Source organism: Callospermophilus lateralis, chromosome 12 (assembly GCF_048772815.1).
Source record: "Callospermophilus lateralis isolate mCalLat2 chromosome 12, mCalLat2.hap1, whole genome shotgun sequence".
Taxonomy (NCBI): domain Eukaryota; kingdom Metazoa; phylum Chordata; class Mammalia; order Rodentia; family Sciuridae; genus Callospermophilus; species Callospermophilus lateralis.
The window spans coordinates 35007360-35024562 of NC_135316.1; the positions used below are offsets into that span (position 1 = coordinate 35007360).

A 17203-nucleotide genomic window follows, 5' to 3' on the forward strand; every position below is an offset into this window, starting at 1 on the left:
GGCTGAGGCAGGAAGTTCAAAGCCAGCCTCAGCAACTTAGCAAGGCATTTAGCAACTCAGTGAGAATCTGTTGTGTCTAAATGAAATATAAAAAAGGGGCTGGGGTTGTGGCTCAGTGGTTAAGCTCCCCCTCAGTACCAAAAAAAAAAAAAAAAAAAAAGTAAAGGAAACTCGCCTTCTAGACAACCCTGGTCTGTCCTAAGTGCATCCTTTAGCCTGTTGTAAGAGGAACCTGACCAAAGCAAAGGTCTCTTTTGGCAGTGGCTCAATAAGGAGCTGCAGACAGAGGAGAAAGCAGACTGTATGAAAGCTGCAGTGAGGTCTTCATGTTCCCTAAGACTGGGAGTTGCTGAAGCTCATTGCATAGGAAAGGTTTGATGCTGAGGCTGTATTAGGAAGGTGGACTTAAGAGAGGTGGATAGTGAGGGAAAGTCGCCCCCAGTGAAGTCTGAGATAATGACTGGGTGTGAGCTGATAGAGACTGGCTGAGTGTGGGCCAAAGAGGCAGATGCTATGGATGTTTTTAGTTTGAGCATTTGGCAAATGGCAGAATGTTGAAGGAATCAGGAAAGCTGGAGATGAGATAAGGCTCAGGCATTTTGAATACACTGAGTTTGAGATAATGGTGGATAGTCAGCCAGTAATTGAAATAAGGAACTAGAATTATAAGCAAGCAAGAGAGTTATGAGGATCCTTACCAGAGAGAAAATGGTCATATGCCAAGGAGAAGAGAAATATTCAACATCTCTAGTAATCAGGTAAATACATATCAAAACTACAGTAAGGTTTATTGTCACTGTGGTCCATGACAATGATAAACTATGAATAGTAACAATAAATGCTGGCAAAGATGTGGGACAAAAAAATTGCTCATACATTGTTGGTGGGACTGCAAATTAGTGTAGTCTTTCAGGAAAGCAGTATGGAGATTGCTCAAAAATGTAGGAATACAACCATCATATCATAGAATCCAACTATCCCACTCTTTGGTATTTATTCAAAAGAACTAAAACCAACTTACTGTAAAGTTACAGTCACTTCAATGTTTCTAGCAGCACAGTTCAGAAGAGCCAATTTATGGAATCAGCCCAAATGCCCATCAATAAGTGAATGGATTAAGAAAATGTGGAACACATACACAATGGAGTTTCATTCAGTCATAAAGAAGAATGAAATTACAGCACTTGTTGGTAAGTAGATGGAAATGGAGAACATCATTCTAAGTAAAATAAGCAAGATGCAGAAAATCAAGGTTCTAATGTTTTCTATGTGGAAGCTAGAGGAAAATAAGGGAAAGAAGTGATGGGCGGATCTGATATTATAAAGATATAGGCAAGATAAGTGGAGTAAAAAATTAAGAGGGAGGGAAGAGGGATAGGATAGGAAAGAGAAAATGAGAAATCAATTTAACAAAATCTGATACACACACACACACACACACACACACACACATACACACACAGCAAAGGGAATTTCACCTTTATGTACATACAGAAAATACAAATCAAAAATAAATAAATGAATGAAAGAAATATCCCTAGAATAGGGGGAGGGAGAAGAGGAGGAAAAGGTGATTGCAATGGAGGAAATCAAAGTCCATGCATGTGTGATTTTTGTCAAAATGAACCCAACTTCTATTTATAACAGTCTAATAAAAAAAGTATTTACTATTCACTTATGAAACTGATATTGTGCCCATGGAAAGTTTTAAAAAATGTCTTTCTTTTTAGAAAAAAGGCATTACAATCTGAATTTTTAAGAAATTTAATCAAGAAATAATACATCAATAAAATCAGATGTAGGACACATTTAAGTTACAAAGATTGGGAGATTTTGGTAGAAATTGTGTTTGAATGACTGGTTTGTTGGTTATCTTATTCATGAATTCACTCAACAGACATCCAGAACGTTTATCTGTGCCAATTGTCCATTAGCTGGCAGAGATGCAGGGGAATAAAATAGGAGCTTTTGAAGTCTAGTGAGTGGAAACATCTACTGTAAGAACTTTAAGACTGAGAATCTGTTTTAAAGCAAACTTCAAAAGTCATCTCTTCTTTTAATCAACCCCTCCCCATTTGGAATATATTGCTCCTTATTTTGTGTTTCCAAAATAAAAGAATGGCTTGGTTTATTCTTCAGTTACAGGATGTTTTACAGTTTATTTGAGTCTTTTATTTACATGAGTGTATCTCTCTTAGCAACTAAGTTTCCCTCTAGAATGGAAAGAATCATTTCATTCTTATTTCTGCATATACCTCACACAGAGGACTTATAACATGTGAAATGTTTAAGAGTTTTCATCATCAATTTTCTGTTTTTAAACCTAATTCATGTGAGTGAACTTTTTGAGCCTATAGAACAAAAAGAAAAACCTTCTCCTATGGCTGTCCCCTACTTCTGCATGTGTGTAACATTGTGTAGCTAAGCTACAAATTTTTAGGGCTAGCAACATCAATTTTTATGATGATTGTCAGTTCAAATGCAAAATAAAAGTTACATTGACGTTCACAAAAAATAAAATGATTTTCACATCACTGTTGTTTTTGTATTGACAATAAGTACTCTCCCCTCCACACCTCTATGGTGCTACGGATTGAACCCAGGGTTGCACCATGGGAAGCAAGTACACTACCACTGAGTTATATCCCAGCCCAATAATAATTGCTTTTAAAGTTACTATAAATTGTCTGTAATTGTGGTGATAAATGCTGAAAACTGCAGTCATACTATGATATTTTTTCCTATAGTTCCACTTTTCCCTGTCATTTTCTGAGTTCATAGCTCTTGATCTGTATCAAGTGGTTACTCTAGTATTCTTGAGCTGGAACACCGAATGATGAAAGGGGGAACTGCTAATTTTTAAACTTAGAAAAGATAGGACAGAATGGTTTGTGAGAATGAGGATGATTAGATGATGATATAAGATCTGTGGATATGCACATGATTTGTTTGTGTCCCTGTCCCTGTCTTTGTCTTCTAGTTGGAATTGAAAGCAGCTAGAAGATTTTCCTCAAATATGAACTTTTTGTCTGGTTGTTTGAGTCTTCTAGTAAATTGTTTAATGTCATGTGACCTCAACACAGTTGAAAAAATATTCCAAGTTTTCACCTTTGACTTACAGAGGCAAGATTTCTTTATTAAATGTGTTGTTTGTAGCAACCTGGTAGATCCTAAGGGTATTAATCTAAAAAAAATTCATAATACAAAATAGTGATTTATTATTTTGATAGGTAATATGTACTTTGAGAGGTGGACTAAATGCATAGAATAAAATTTGGGTCTTTTGGCATGTTTGTTTAAAAACGTGAATAAATTATATCAAATTTCTGCAAGTGGGGAGGAACTATGATTAGATTTCCAAGGTACTGAAGTTTTTCCTAACTTATTCCTTCATTTGTTTCTTATCATATTGTCCTTTTTTCTTTTGCTTTTTAATTTTGGCTGCAGCTGTGAGTGGAATTGATCTGGGGTGAGGGAGAAGGAGGAATAGAAAAATAGTCATGTCTTGAAAATGAAGATTGCAGGTGACCCCTAGCAATGTGGGCATGGAGCGGGTGGTGCGGCGGGAGGGGCGACAAGTTCAGAGAAAAGAGCAGCAAAAAATGAATTGAATGAAATGCAGAAGCAAGAAAATAAAAAGCCCTTTGACTTATTTGATGCTGATTGCTCTGGGACCATAGATGTGAAAGAACTGAAGATTGTATCACGGGCCTTAGGATTTGAACCAAAGAAAGAAGTAGTTAAACAAATGATAGCTGAAATAGACAAAGAAGGAATTGGCACCATTAGTTTTGAAAACTTTTTTTGCCATTATAAGTGTAAAAAGGAGTGAGAAATATGTAAAAGAAGAAATATTGAAGGCTTTCAAATTATTTGATGATGATGATACTGGGAAGATAACACTAAGTAATATCAGGAGAGCAGCCAAGGAGCTCAGGGGGAATTTAACAGATGATGAACTGCAGGAAATGCTTGATGAAGCTGATTGTGATGGGGATGGAGAAATAAATGAGGAATAATTTTTGAGAATGATGAAGATGACCGCTTTTTAATACTGTTCTTTTCTGTCTTTGGGAAGTTGTCAACAAATTCACATTCTTTTCTGTTTCTGGGAAGTTGTCAACAAATTCACATTTGTTATATGATTCAATAATGTAAGATCTGAATGGATCCATTTTCAATTTTTAGTTTGTGTATACAGATTGGTCTCTTGATGTTTATCTGTGTGAAAAGTTACATTGTTTCTACCAATATTGTTATATCTGCCATACAAAGTAACAAAACATGACAGCTTCCTTGAGCCATGAATGTAAGAGCAGTGTTAATTCCAATTGCTTTTTTTAAAGTCCAGGTTCCACAGACTTAGATATTTTTTGAAGTTTATTGCAGTTGGCCCCACATCCAAATGAATTTGGCAAACAAAACATTACTTTCTCTATTATTAAATTTGTGTGACTAAAAAAGTTGATTAACATTGTCTTTGTAATTACTTCTTCAAATATGTTAAAAAATAGAACTGGCTGGCATCTAAAAAAAAAAAAGAAAGAAAGAAAGGAAGAAAAGAAAATGAAGATTGCATTGGGTGATTATTTCCACAAGGTGATTTAGTTTGGGATTCCTGGAAGTGGACTCAGATGGAGATTCCTGAGTAAGTGGTTTATTATTAAAGTCTTAAGGATAAAAGGGTAAAGCCAAACTGCAGAATCAGGCAAAATCCTTTTGAGGATAGCAAACCTTCCAAGGAAAGTCTCAGATCAGAGAAATTGGAGATAAAAAGCATGCCTCAATAGGGCTGCTTGGGAAGGAGAAAACTAGATCTGAGAGGATCTGGGCAGAACATTAACTGTGTCTACTATGCAATGTTCCAGAGAAAAAAGACACTTCTCAAAAGAAGAAATATGAATGGTTAACAAATATATGAAAAAATGTTCAACATCCCTAGTGATTAGAGAAATGAAAATCAAATAGAAAAAAAATGTCAAAAATACACTTTGAAATTCAAAAACAAACAAACAAGAAAATACTACGCTGAGATTTCACATCACTCCAAACAGAATGGGAATTATCAAGACTACGATAAATGTTAGTGGGATACGGAAAACAGGCTACACTCATACATTGTTAGTGAGACTCCAGTTAGTGCAACCACTCTGGGAAACAGTACGAAGAGTCCTCAAAAAACTAGGAATGGAACTACTATTTGATCTAGTTAGTCCACTCTTCAACTTTTACCCATAAAATTAGCAAACTACATTGACCAAGTTACATCAATGTTTATAGCAGTACATTTCACTTACCCAAGCTATGGAAACATCCTAGATACCCATTAGCATAGAAATTGTGGTGTATATATACAAAATGGAATATTAATCAGCCATAAAGAAGAATTACTTTATGACATTTGCCAGTAAATGGATGAATCTGGAGACTATCATGCTAAGTGAAATAAGCCAATTCCAAAAAACCTAAGGTTGAATGTTCTGATATGTGGATGCTAACCCACAATAATGGGATGGGGAAGAAAGAAGTGCATTGCATTAGACAAAGGGGAATGAAGTGAAGGGAGGGAGAGATGGGAATGGAAAAGACACTGGAATGAATCTGATGTAACTTTCCTATGTACAGATATGGACACACCGTAGTGAATCTCATCATTGTGTACATGCTCAAGACCAGGATCCTAATTAGAATAGGTTATATTCCATGCTTGTGTAAATATATCAAAATGGATTCTACTGTCATGTGTAACTAAAAAGAACATACAAAAATAAAAAAATCAAACCATAATTTGTGGACTTATGACAATTGTGCCTTGATAAAACATGTTGGCATAAGAAAAGTACTAGGTAATCTCAAATTCCTTTCCAAAATGCGTTTAACAATGTATACATACACCAATAGTGTTTAAAACTTCAGGTGTTCTACACCTTACCAGGTTCAGTAAAAAATTTAAGAGTTGAGTCTTGTCTTCTCTATTGTTATGGTGTACTTCCATGGTATCTCTTTATAGAGAACATCTAAGGTAAGGATTTTATCTTTAATACTTCAGATGCCTTTTGTATTGTGTCAGATTAGTCATAATCAAGTGAAAATATGAATCTGCTTAGTTTACATATTAATGCTGTCATGGTGGAAAGCATTTTTACTATTAAAAGTGTGTTCTTTTCCATATTGGTTCTCCATTCATATAAATAATAACTGACTATAAAAGTCTGCAGGTGATGAGAATTTTGTCTCAGTTTTGGTTTTGCATATTACTTTTTTTAAACTTGGCTCTTGAGAATTATAAATATGTAATCAGAGAAGGATAATTTCCATTGTCTTTCACTTTTTTTGAGGAGTATCTGGTGTCTAGGAATTGTCATCTTCTATGACTGTAGCCTCTGCTGTCTTGCCATTAAACAGGTATCAAGCTGTTGGTGCAATGAAACCTGAAAGAATTCTAGGCCAAATTTAAATAGTACTATTTTTTTCTTGAATATATTCACATATTTAAACAACCTTGAATGAGGGGTCTGTCTATCTATTAATAATATTTATTTATCTACTGAATTTTATAATTTTTGGTCCTCTAGCTGTTTTGATAATTGAGAGTAAACTATGGAAACATGAAGATAGCAGACGCTTAAGAAAATAATCTTATAAAACATTGAAATCTCAATAGTTAACACTTACCTCTATTTCTTTTGTTAATTTTTCATGTCTCCTCTTTTATTCTTCAAGAAAACAAGTTTTTTCAATGATAGATTTTTACAGTTATAATTCATTCTTTAGCTTTGAAATGTTTTCCTGTATATTTATTAAATGTAAAATATACAAGTCAGAAAAGCATGCCATATAAATCCTCAACTTTCAGTGTTTCTATTTTTTAAGAAAACTGGATAAATTAAATTTTAATTATGATACATAGAATTAGATTAATACTTCTATAGGTATACTGAATACATAACTGTTATTCAAACAAAGCTACCTTACTTTGAAAACTCAGAAGTAAAAACAATTAAGACAAAGAAAACTGGAATGTGGTGGCATTTGCCTGGCAATAATGCAAAGGATACTTAATAGCAAAAAAAAAAAAAATGGTATTTTAAGTTTGTACTTTTTATTGACTATTCTTTGAAGAATAGTAAGAGAAATACAAAGATGTTTAAGGTACAATTCTTAATTCAGATTCTTTGCATAACAGCATTAATCATACCAAATTGATTGAAATTGTTCTAGATGCATTAGGATAGAAGCTAGAGCCTCAACCTTTTTCTGAATTATACTTTTTGCAACAAATGGATTAATTTTTCACTGTGATTTTTACTATATATTTTTAGAAGTCCACAATGTTTTTGTAAATATTTCCTTTATGCATTTGCACATTTGAGATAGTTGTATAACTTATATGCTTATCTATGTTCTTAAAAATTGTGTTCTTAAAAATTCTTAAAAATAGTTTCTGAATGTAGTAAAATAGCATTTTATTAACTTAATGATAAATTTACTATTTAAAATATATTTACAATTAGAATAAAAGAAAAAGTTTTGATTAGTAACAATTTAAACCTGTACTTATGTCATCTGGTTCCCTCCTGGATTTTGGAGATCTTGCATAAGTTCCACTTTCATTGTCTTTAGTTTTTTAACTAGATCTCATTTTTCACAGAGTTCAATTATACATGACCATTGGCCTTCTATCTCCCCCAAACTGTCTTTATGTGCTTTTATTTTTGCATAGTGAATCTTATATTTTATTGAGTGTTCCTCAAAATCTTCTTGGGCTATGTTGATATTAAACCTAAGCTTCACATTCTCTTTATATAAGGACTTGATTTGAGATTCCAGGCCTCCACATGGAAGTCTGGAATTCTTTATGACAGCATCCTCCTGATAAATTTTCCTCTCTGTTTCTTTAGTTTCTGCACAGATGGCTACTATTTATTTTTCAAGTTCATGAAGTTTATTCTGTAATATATTTCAACATTATCATTATTAATTCATGGTACTCGGCATGAGAGGAAAATTAATTGTTTTGATTCATAATAGAAGGAAATATGCAATAATATAACAATTACTTTCTCAGAAAGATCCCAGTTATATATTTCTTACTTTTTAATGGTCACTTAATCCTAAATGTAAAAATTTCATCATTTTGCTTTAATATTTTATATGTAAAAATACTTAAAATCACTTAATAATATATGTTAATAATATATTTATGGGTGTCAAGGAAGACAATATAATAAAAATGATAAAACCCTGACTCAAGAATTAAGAGACTGACTGGGATCATGGTCAGTGGTAGACCACTTGCCTCCCATGTGTGAGGCACTGGGTTAAATTCTTAGCACTGCATATAAATAAATGAATAAAATAAAGATTCATCAACATTAAAAAAAAAAGAAGAAGAAGAAGAATTAAAAGACCTAGATCTAGGTTCCAGCAACCCTTACTGCTGTTCACTAATTTGTGTGATCATGCATAGCAAACCATTCCATCTCAATTTCTTCATTTATAAAATGAGTATTAAGATATCTGTGATATCTAATTTACCTCTCTAGAGCTTTGTCATGGCTAACTGATGCCTCCTTAAAAGGAGTTTTCCTAGCATCCTTCTTCCTCGTTCTCCTTAGCTATCTCTGAGCATTCCTTCTTAATCTCAGAGGATTTCTTCAAACATAGGTCTTCCTCAGAGTTCACTAATTTATCATTTCCTCTTTTCCCTCCCTACATAACCCTTGGGTTACCTTGCCCATATTTATATTTTGAGCTATGTATTTGAATTCCATAGCCAAATGCCATTGGCCATCGTAAACTCATCATGTCCAAAAGACAGACAACATCCTTAATTATGCCCACCTAACATGAAAATGCATGCCTTTATACTTTTAGACAGTTCTCTCAATAAGTATTTATATTGTGCTTGCTTTATGCTGGACATTGTTATAAGTGGTTTAGATAAAACCACAACAACAATAACAATAAAAACTATATTATACAGTGTTTATTTCGTGCAGTATTCTAAGAACTTTACAAATACTAACTCATTTGGCTCTATGAGGTAGATATTATTATTATAATTTTCATTTTATAGAAAAGTACAGTGAGGCACGAATAGACAGGATAGCCAGATAGCTATTGAGATGTGATTGAAATTCAGATATTTGGGTTCCAAAGTTTGTGCTTTTAAACTAAACTACCAAGATTATATTTTAAGGGCAGAATTATATCTTTATCCCTCCAGAATCAAATTGAACAACTCTTTTGTAGTCACTTTTTTTTTTTTTTTTTTTGCAGTACTGGAAATTGAACTTGCAATCTCTGTGCCTAATAAGAACATAACTGAATCAAATTGAACAACTCTTTTGTAGTCACTTTTTTTTTTTTTTTGCAGTACTGGAAATTGAACTTGCAATCTCTGTGCCTAATAAGAACATAACTCCACCACTGAGCTACATCCCCATACATCCCAAGCCCCCAACTTCCTTCTTTCTATTTCCTTTCCTACTAACACTTTTTTTTTTCCTTGGGGAACTATTCCAGTAAAGCATATTGATGGAGCTGCTGCAGCTCCTAGAGACTTCCCCTGGCCTGGCCTCAATATCATAATTTGCTTGACTGAAGAGGGAACCCAGTGAGTTCTTCATGCTCCTCCTTAGTTCTAAGTTCTAAGTTGCCTTCTCTTTTCTCCAAATCAGTGTCATTTCCATAGGGCTCATTCTTGATCATGAAGACACATGCATATTCATTTGGTAAGTCCCTGAATTTGATGTTGTGTTACCTACTCCTCAACCATTTTATAATCCTTCCATTGTGGTTTCTGAAAAATACTGTCTTTCACAATTTCAGTGAACTTTCCCTCCACCGTTTGCGTTTAACTGAAATCCAAAGATCAAATCAAATCACTACTAATCTGGAGGTAAGGCATTGTTCCTGTTCCCTGTCAGCACTGCCAAACTAGTATCCTTCTCTTGTACATAAAACCTCTGGTTTCTTTGAAGTTCATGCCATCATACTAAGCTTTACCTGTCCCTGTTGTTAATAATTGATCTTTAGTTCTCTCCTCCACATATAACTTCTGACTGTTTCTCCATCATTTTCCCTTTTACATTTCTCTGGAGTTTCCACATCCACACAGATGGTAAATCTAATACCCTGGCCTTGATGTCTTCTTTTATCCATTCTTCCCAGGCACCCACAGGTATAATAGTACCTCATACATTATTTCAGATGCAAACTATGTTTTAATTTTCTAGCTCATTCTATTTAGTATTTTGATTATAAGAGTTGTTCAATCACACCAAGACTTCCAATCCATTAATACTTCCAATCTATTAATACCTTTACCTGATCCTTCAGCCCTTCATGTATTCTTACTTCCTCATCTGGCTAAGATTCCTCTGCATTCACCCCAATTCCCCTGGAGCTCTTTCCTTGACCTTCTTCCTGGAAAAATCCAACCAGTTTCTTCACTTATTCTCAAGTAGCTGAATATGTTTCTTTAAAAAAACAAACTTCCCACATCTACTTTCCCTTTTCAGCCAATAGCCTAACTTCTTATTTAACTGAGATAGTAGAAAATATCAGAGGTCAGTAAATTATTCATCTACTAGTCTTTCTGAACTTGTACCCATATACTAGCCAATTCTTTTCTTACCATGAATAAAGTGTCCTTGCTCGTTACCAAGGCCAATCCTCTGCTCTTGGACTTTCTTATTTTTTTAAAGACATTATTTGAATGTTCTCTCAATATAATTCCCCTCTTTATTTGGCCATATGTGTCATCCTGAATAACTCTGATAAATCACCACCTACTAACACCACCATCCTTGGTTTGATTCTGTATCCCATGTCAGCTACCCAACCATTTCTTGTTCCCATTTATAGGCAGCAATACCTGCTGTTTAATTCCTTTCCCCTCATTCTTCTTGAACTAACTAGAACAAATAGTTGCCACTCTGCTCTTAAAGCTCTTATCTGACCTCCATGTTGTCACATTCAATGGATAACTTCAGTCTCTCTTTTACTTGACCTAATGGCATAATTTAACACATTTGATCTGACCACCTTCTCTGAAAAAACATACCTGGTTTCTTTTGACAATTCCTTCTCATATTTCTCACTTGTTGGAATGTTCCAGGGTTCAGTTCTCATCTACTTTTCTCATACACATGTTACTGGATATGCCACCCACCATCCAGTTCTTCAGCTTTAAAATTCATTTATAGACCAACAACTCCCAAATTTATATCTGTAGCCTAAAAGTCCTTTTTGAAGTACACACTCAGGCCAAATGGCCTACTTGATATCTCCACTTGGAATTTAAAAGGCATTTCAAATTAATATGTTCCAAATTGAATTCTGGTTCCCTTTTCCATTCAATAACCACCACTAAAGCTGCTCTTTTTTTTTTTTTTTTTTTTTTTTTTGATCTGGAAATGTATTTATTGGCTTCCTGGAGAGCTTGTGACTTTTGTGGCTCACAGCCCCACCCTAGGTATTCTTCAGACTAACACAGCTGTCCTTTAATGGCAAGTGGGGTGTTGGAGGATCTGTTTTTCCAGTATGTTTAAGTGTTTTTTTTTAATTGGTTGTTCAAAACATTACATAGCTTTTGACATATCATATTTCATACTTTAGATTCAAGTGGGTTATGAACTCCCATTTTTACCGCATATACAGATTGCAGAATCACATGGGTTGCACATCCACATTTTTACATAATGCCATATTAGTAACTGTTGTATTCTGCTACCTTTCCTATCCTCTACTATCTCCCCTCCCCTCTCCTCCCATCTTCTCTTTCATGGTTTTTTTTTTCCCAGCTCAGTAAGTTACAAGTTCATTTTTCTTGTTGTTCAAGCCAAACTTCCAGATTAATTAGCAGAGAGGTCTCTATAAAGGTAGAGACTCCAGGGCAATTCAACCAGACCTCCCCAAGATAGTCATAAAGGACAGCTTATTGTTGTCACTTCATAGGCCCTTTAGGAAATATTTGAAGACACCCCACAGGTAGGCTGCCCAAGGGTGTTGCTCCAGTTGTCTTATCCTAGAGAGAGTCTAGTATCTTGATTCTTTTGTTATCATGCATGCTACATGCAATTTTTTCTTTAATTGGTTCTATCTTTAAATTCTATTGGAATGTAATCATTCCTTACCCATCCCAAATAACTTTCTTAGCAGTGATGCCTTTCCTGATAACTCTCTTAAGAACATGACCCTATTCTTTCATCTTCTGTTTCCTTACTTTGCTTAATAGCATGTATTATTACTGGCAAATACTACTACTGATATTTTTTACATTTATATCTTTTCTGTTTCCTTCAACTCCAGGAAAGTAGAAACCCACCACTGTTTGGCACAGAATAGGTGTCTAACTGTGGTCTATCTGTATTCCAACTTACCCTGTTCTGACAAAATATGGCTTCTACTACACTCTCTGGTCATGTCAACATCAAAATCAATCTTCATACTCTACTTTGAGTGGCATTTTAAGAAACCTTTCTTAATCTTTCTGGTAATATGTGGTCTGTCTCTTTTAATAAAATTGTTTCTCTGTCTCACATGATGATAGATAACATTACAGGTTCTAGAGTAAGAAAAAGCTAGTTTTGGTTCCAGGTTGTGCCACTTTATAGCTTATTAGGTAAATTATTTCTAACTTGAACCTAAGATTCCTTATCTACACATGGGAACAAGAGTACCTGCTTCATTAGTGTTACTGTAAGGACAATGCATAAACTTATATAATGCATATAAAGCCCTCAACAAATTCCCACCTCATGTGAGTATTCAACATATTTATCCTTATTAATTCATTATTTTATACTATCTTTTCCCTTAGATTATAAACTGCAAAAAGGCAAGTACAATGTGTTACTCATTTTTGTATTCTCTAGAATATTTGATGAAGTAACTTAAAGAATGAAGCAAATTAGATTTATACAATGAAAATAATTAAATTACTGGTACTTCTTGATCTCTATTTCTAAAGCAACATAAGCTGAAGAACTCGTGCATGACATTTATTTAAACCAACTAATCATGAATGAATATCTGCTGTAAAATTGGGTGTGTGAGCTTTTTCTGTATCTCTACAATACAATGGGAACAAATGGAAACAATCTACTGCCATCTAGTGATAATTTATTAGAATTGCATAAATCAATGGGAATGGAACTTCAGAGCCAAGACTAAAGGACTTTTTTTTTTTAAGAATTTTTTTACAATATATTTATTTTATTTTTTTTTATGTGGTGCTGTGCATTGAATCCAGCACCTCAGATGTGCTAGGCAAGTGCACTGAGCTACAGTCCCAGCCCAGAATTTTCAACTTGGGAATCAACTTAAGGAAAGAGGCGAAAGATCTACATAATGAAAATTACAGAACGCTAAAAAAAGAACTCAAAAGAAGACCTTAGAAAATGGAAAGACACACCTTGTTCTTGGATAGGCAGAATTAATTTTATCAAAACGACCATACTACCAAAAGCACTATACAGATTTAATGCAATTCTGATCAAAATCCCAGTGACATTCCACATAGAAATAGAAAAAGCAGTCATGAAATTCATCTGGGAAAATAGGAGACCCAGAATCGCTAAAACAATCCTTAGCAGGAAGAGTGAAACAGGTGCATCACTATACCAGACCTTAAACTATACTACAGAGCAATAGTAACAAAAAGAGCATGATATTGGCACCAAAAGAGAGTGGTAGACCAATGGTACAGAATAGAGGACACAGAGACAAAATTACAATTATATTAGACAAAGGTGCCAAAAGTATTCATTGGAGAAAAGAAAGCCTCTTCAAGAAATGGTGCTAGAGAAACTGGAAATCCATATGTAACAAAATGAAATGAAACCCATATCTCTCACCATGCACAAAACTCAACTCAAAATGGATCAAGCACCTAGGAATAAAACCAGAGACCCTGCATCTAACAGGAAAAAAAAAGTAGGCCCTAATCTCCATGTGAGAGTAGGCCCCAACTTCCTTAATAAAATTCCTTTGGTGCAAGAATTAAAATCAAGAATCAATAAATGTGATAGATTCAAACTAACAAAGTTTCTTCTCAGAAAAATAAACAATCTGTGAGGTGAATAGACAGCCTACATCCTGGGAGCATATCTTTACCCCTCAAACATCAGATAGAACTCAAAAAGCTAAGCACCAAGAGGAAACAAACAACCCAATCAATAAATGGGCCAAGGACCTGAACAGACATTTTTCAGAAAATTATATACAATCAATCAACAAATATATGAAAATAATGTTCATCAGCTAGCAATTAGAGAAATGCAAATCAAAATTACTCTGAGATTTCATCTCACTCCAGTCAGAATGGCAGCTATCATGAATACAAACAATAAGTGTTGGCGAGGATGTGTGGAAAAAGGTATACTCATACACTGCTGGTGGTGCTGCAAACTGGTGCAGCCAATATGGAAAGCAGTATGGAAATTTCTTGGAAAACTGGGAATGGAGCCACAATTTGAGCCAGCTATGCCTCTCCTGGTTCTATACCCAAAGGACTTAAAACATCATACCACAGGGACACAGCCACATCAATGTTTATAGTAGCACAATTCACAATAGCTAAACTGTAGAACGCTCTTCAACAGGTGAATGGATTTTTTTTTAAAGTGGCATATATACACAATGGAATATTACCCAGCAATAAAAGAGAATAAAATCATGGCATTTACAGGTAAAGGAATGAAGTTAGAGAAGATAATGGTAAGTAAAGTTAGCCAATCCCCCAAAAAACAAATGCCGAATGTTTTCTCTGATATAAGGTGGCTGATTCATAGGGAGGGGGAGCGTGGGAGGAAGAGATGAATTCTAGATAGGGCAGAGTGGTGGAGAAGGGAGGGAGTATAGGGTTAGAAGTGATGGTGGAATGTGATCACATTATTATCTAAAGTACATGTATGAAGAAATGAATTGGTATGAATATACTTTGTATACAGAGATATAAAAATATTGGGCTCTATATGTGTAATAAGAAGTGTAATAATTCTGTTGTCATATATAAATAAAAAATTAATAAATTTTTTTTCACAATATGTTTATTTTATTTATTTTTATGTGGTGCTGTGTATTGAACCCAGTGCCTCACATATGCTAGGCAAGTGCTCTACAACTGAGCTATAGCCCCAGCCCAGAACTTTAAATCACATTTTTAGAAGTTAGAACATAGCCAGCTGTCGAACAAAAGGAATTAATAAATCAAATCATGAAATTTTTATCATATAACTATCATGTCCCAGTATGTTAGAATCTACTGAAACAAGTGATTTTTTTCCATTTTCGGGTCAGGCACTGAATTTAAAATTTCAGGATATTGAAAACAGAAAGAAACAGAAAAGGTTTGTTTTGTTTCTTAACTCTCTAAGATAATGGAGACAGTATTCATATGTTATCCGTATTCCATCAAGCTTCATACCAAAGGTGAGGTTTCTCTGAATATATAGATCTGTTTTGTTAGTGCCTACCAAAACATCTCATATGGGAGTGTAGACCAAAGGGTTTGTCTGAAACTCCATTCAAACTTTAAAGAATGTCTAGGCAACCATTGCAAAAATGTCCCTGCCTTTATGATAGAAATAATAGATCTTTGGCGAAATCTAGTCATAACCTACCTGCCTGTCTATTTAGGACAGAAAGGGATAAGATTTTTGTTTTGTTCTGTTTTAGTCCTCTAAACAAGGAAGCACCATTTCTAAACCAAGAAGAGTTTTTGGTGGATTGAATCGTGGCTCTCAAGATATGTCTATCCATGTCCTAAAGCTGGAAACCCATGTATGTGACCCTATGTGGGGGAAAGAAGAAGAAGAAGAAGAGATCTTTGCAGGTGTGATTTGGATAAGGGATTTTGTGTGGGCCCTAAATTCAGTGGAAGGTGTAAGAATAAATATGTAACCATACATTGACCAGACTATTAAAAAAGAAATCAGAACTCTGAGAAACAATCTTTAGAAACCTACCCAGGAAACCGACTCACTATCTACAGTTAGCAGTCCAGGAAGCCAATTTGTTATTTATAAATCAGACATGTAAGAAGTCAGAACAGTCTCTAGTAACAACCCAGAAAATCAAATATAACAATTGCCCTAAAATAGTCAGCTACCTGATTACTGATGATATTTTCCCTAATTCTTACCTCTGCTTCCAACTTGGAACCAACAAAATATATACCCCTGATCAATCACATTGGATGCCTCACTTCTAATTAGCCTGCCCCTATGTCTATACCTCCAATCAAATCATACCCACTCCACTGCCTGCCTCTGACTCAGCTAAAATGCAGATGGTAGCAGACTTCCTTGCAACCTCTGAACAAATAGCCTTTGCTTGTTCTCATTTGATTGATCTTCCATTTATTTTCAAGCTGTCCTTATAAGAGAAAGGTAGAGAGCAACTTGAGACTCAGACACACAGAAAGACCAAGTGTAGATGGAGAAACAGACCCCCAAGTCAAGTAGTAACAAGGCTAGGTATGTCTGAAGCCACCAAAAATTGGAAGAGGCTAGGAGAGCTTCAAAGGGTACAAAGTCCTGTCAACACCTCTGTTTTATAATCTGGCTTCCATAACTGTGAGGGAACAAAGTTTTGTTATTGTACACTATCTAGTTTGTGGTTAACCTCTGAAACATCAAATTAAAGCTGTGTATTTCATATGGGAGATGTGACCCAACTTAACAATTATGCAGAACTAACGATAGAGCAGGTAGATTGACACCTTGTAATTAAAAAACAGGACTTTCTAAGTCAACAAGTAATTTTCTGCTGAAATGTGCTATGTAAAGAAAATAAAGCAGAAAAATTCTTGTTCTGGAAAGATGTACCCACATGTTCACAAAAAGAATAAAAGATGACTTTGTTATGTTTCTTTTATGATTAATAATTGTCTATCTTTTCTGGATACAATAACTGTATTTGTTTATTTTTATGTGGTGTTGAGGATGGAACCCAGTGCCTCACACTTGCTAGACAAGCACTCTTCCACTGAGCTACAACCCCAACCCTATTTTGGTTACTTTTTGAGGTCAAAACAATTCTTTTTTTTTTTTTTTTTTTTTTTTCACCACAAATTTGTGCTGTACCTGTAAGAAAATTGATATTATTTTATATTCTTAAGTGTGTCAATTTTTTTCAGGTAATTTGTTTGGCACAGAAGTCTTCTTTGAAAAACTTTGTGTATTATTGAAGG

General features: G+C 34.6%; 1 pseudogene; it reads right to left on the reverse strand.

The window, feature by feature from the left end:
• Positions 1–6368: 6368 nt before the first annotated feature.
• On the reverse strand, positions 6369–10167 carry LOC143386042 (coiled-coil domain-containing protein 122-like; annotated as a pseudogene).
• Positions 10168–17203: the final 7036 nt, after the last annotated feature.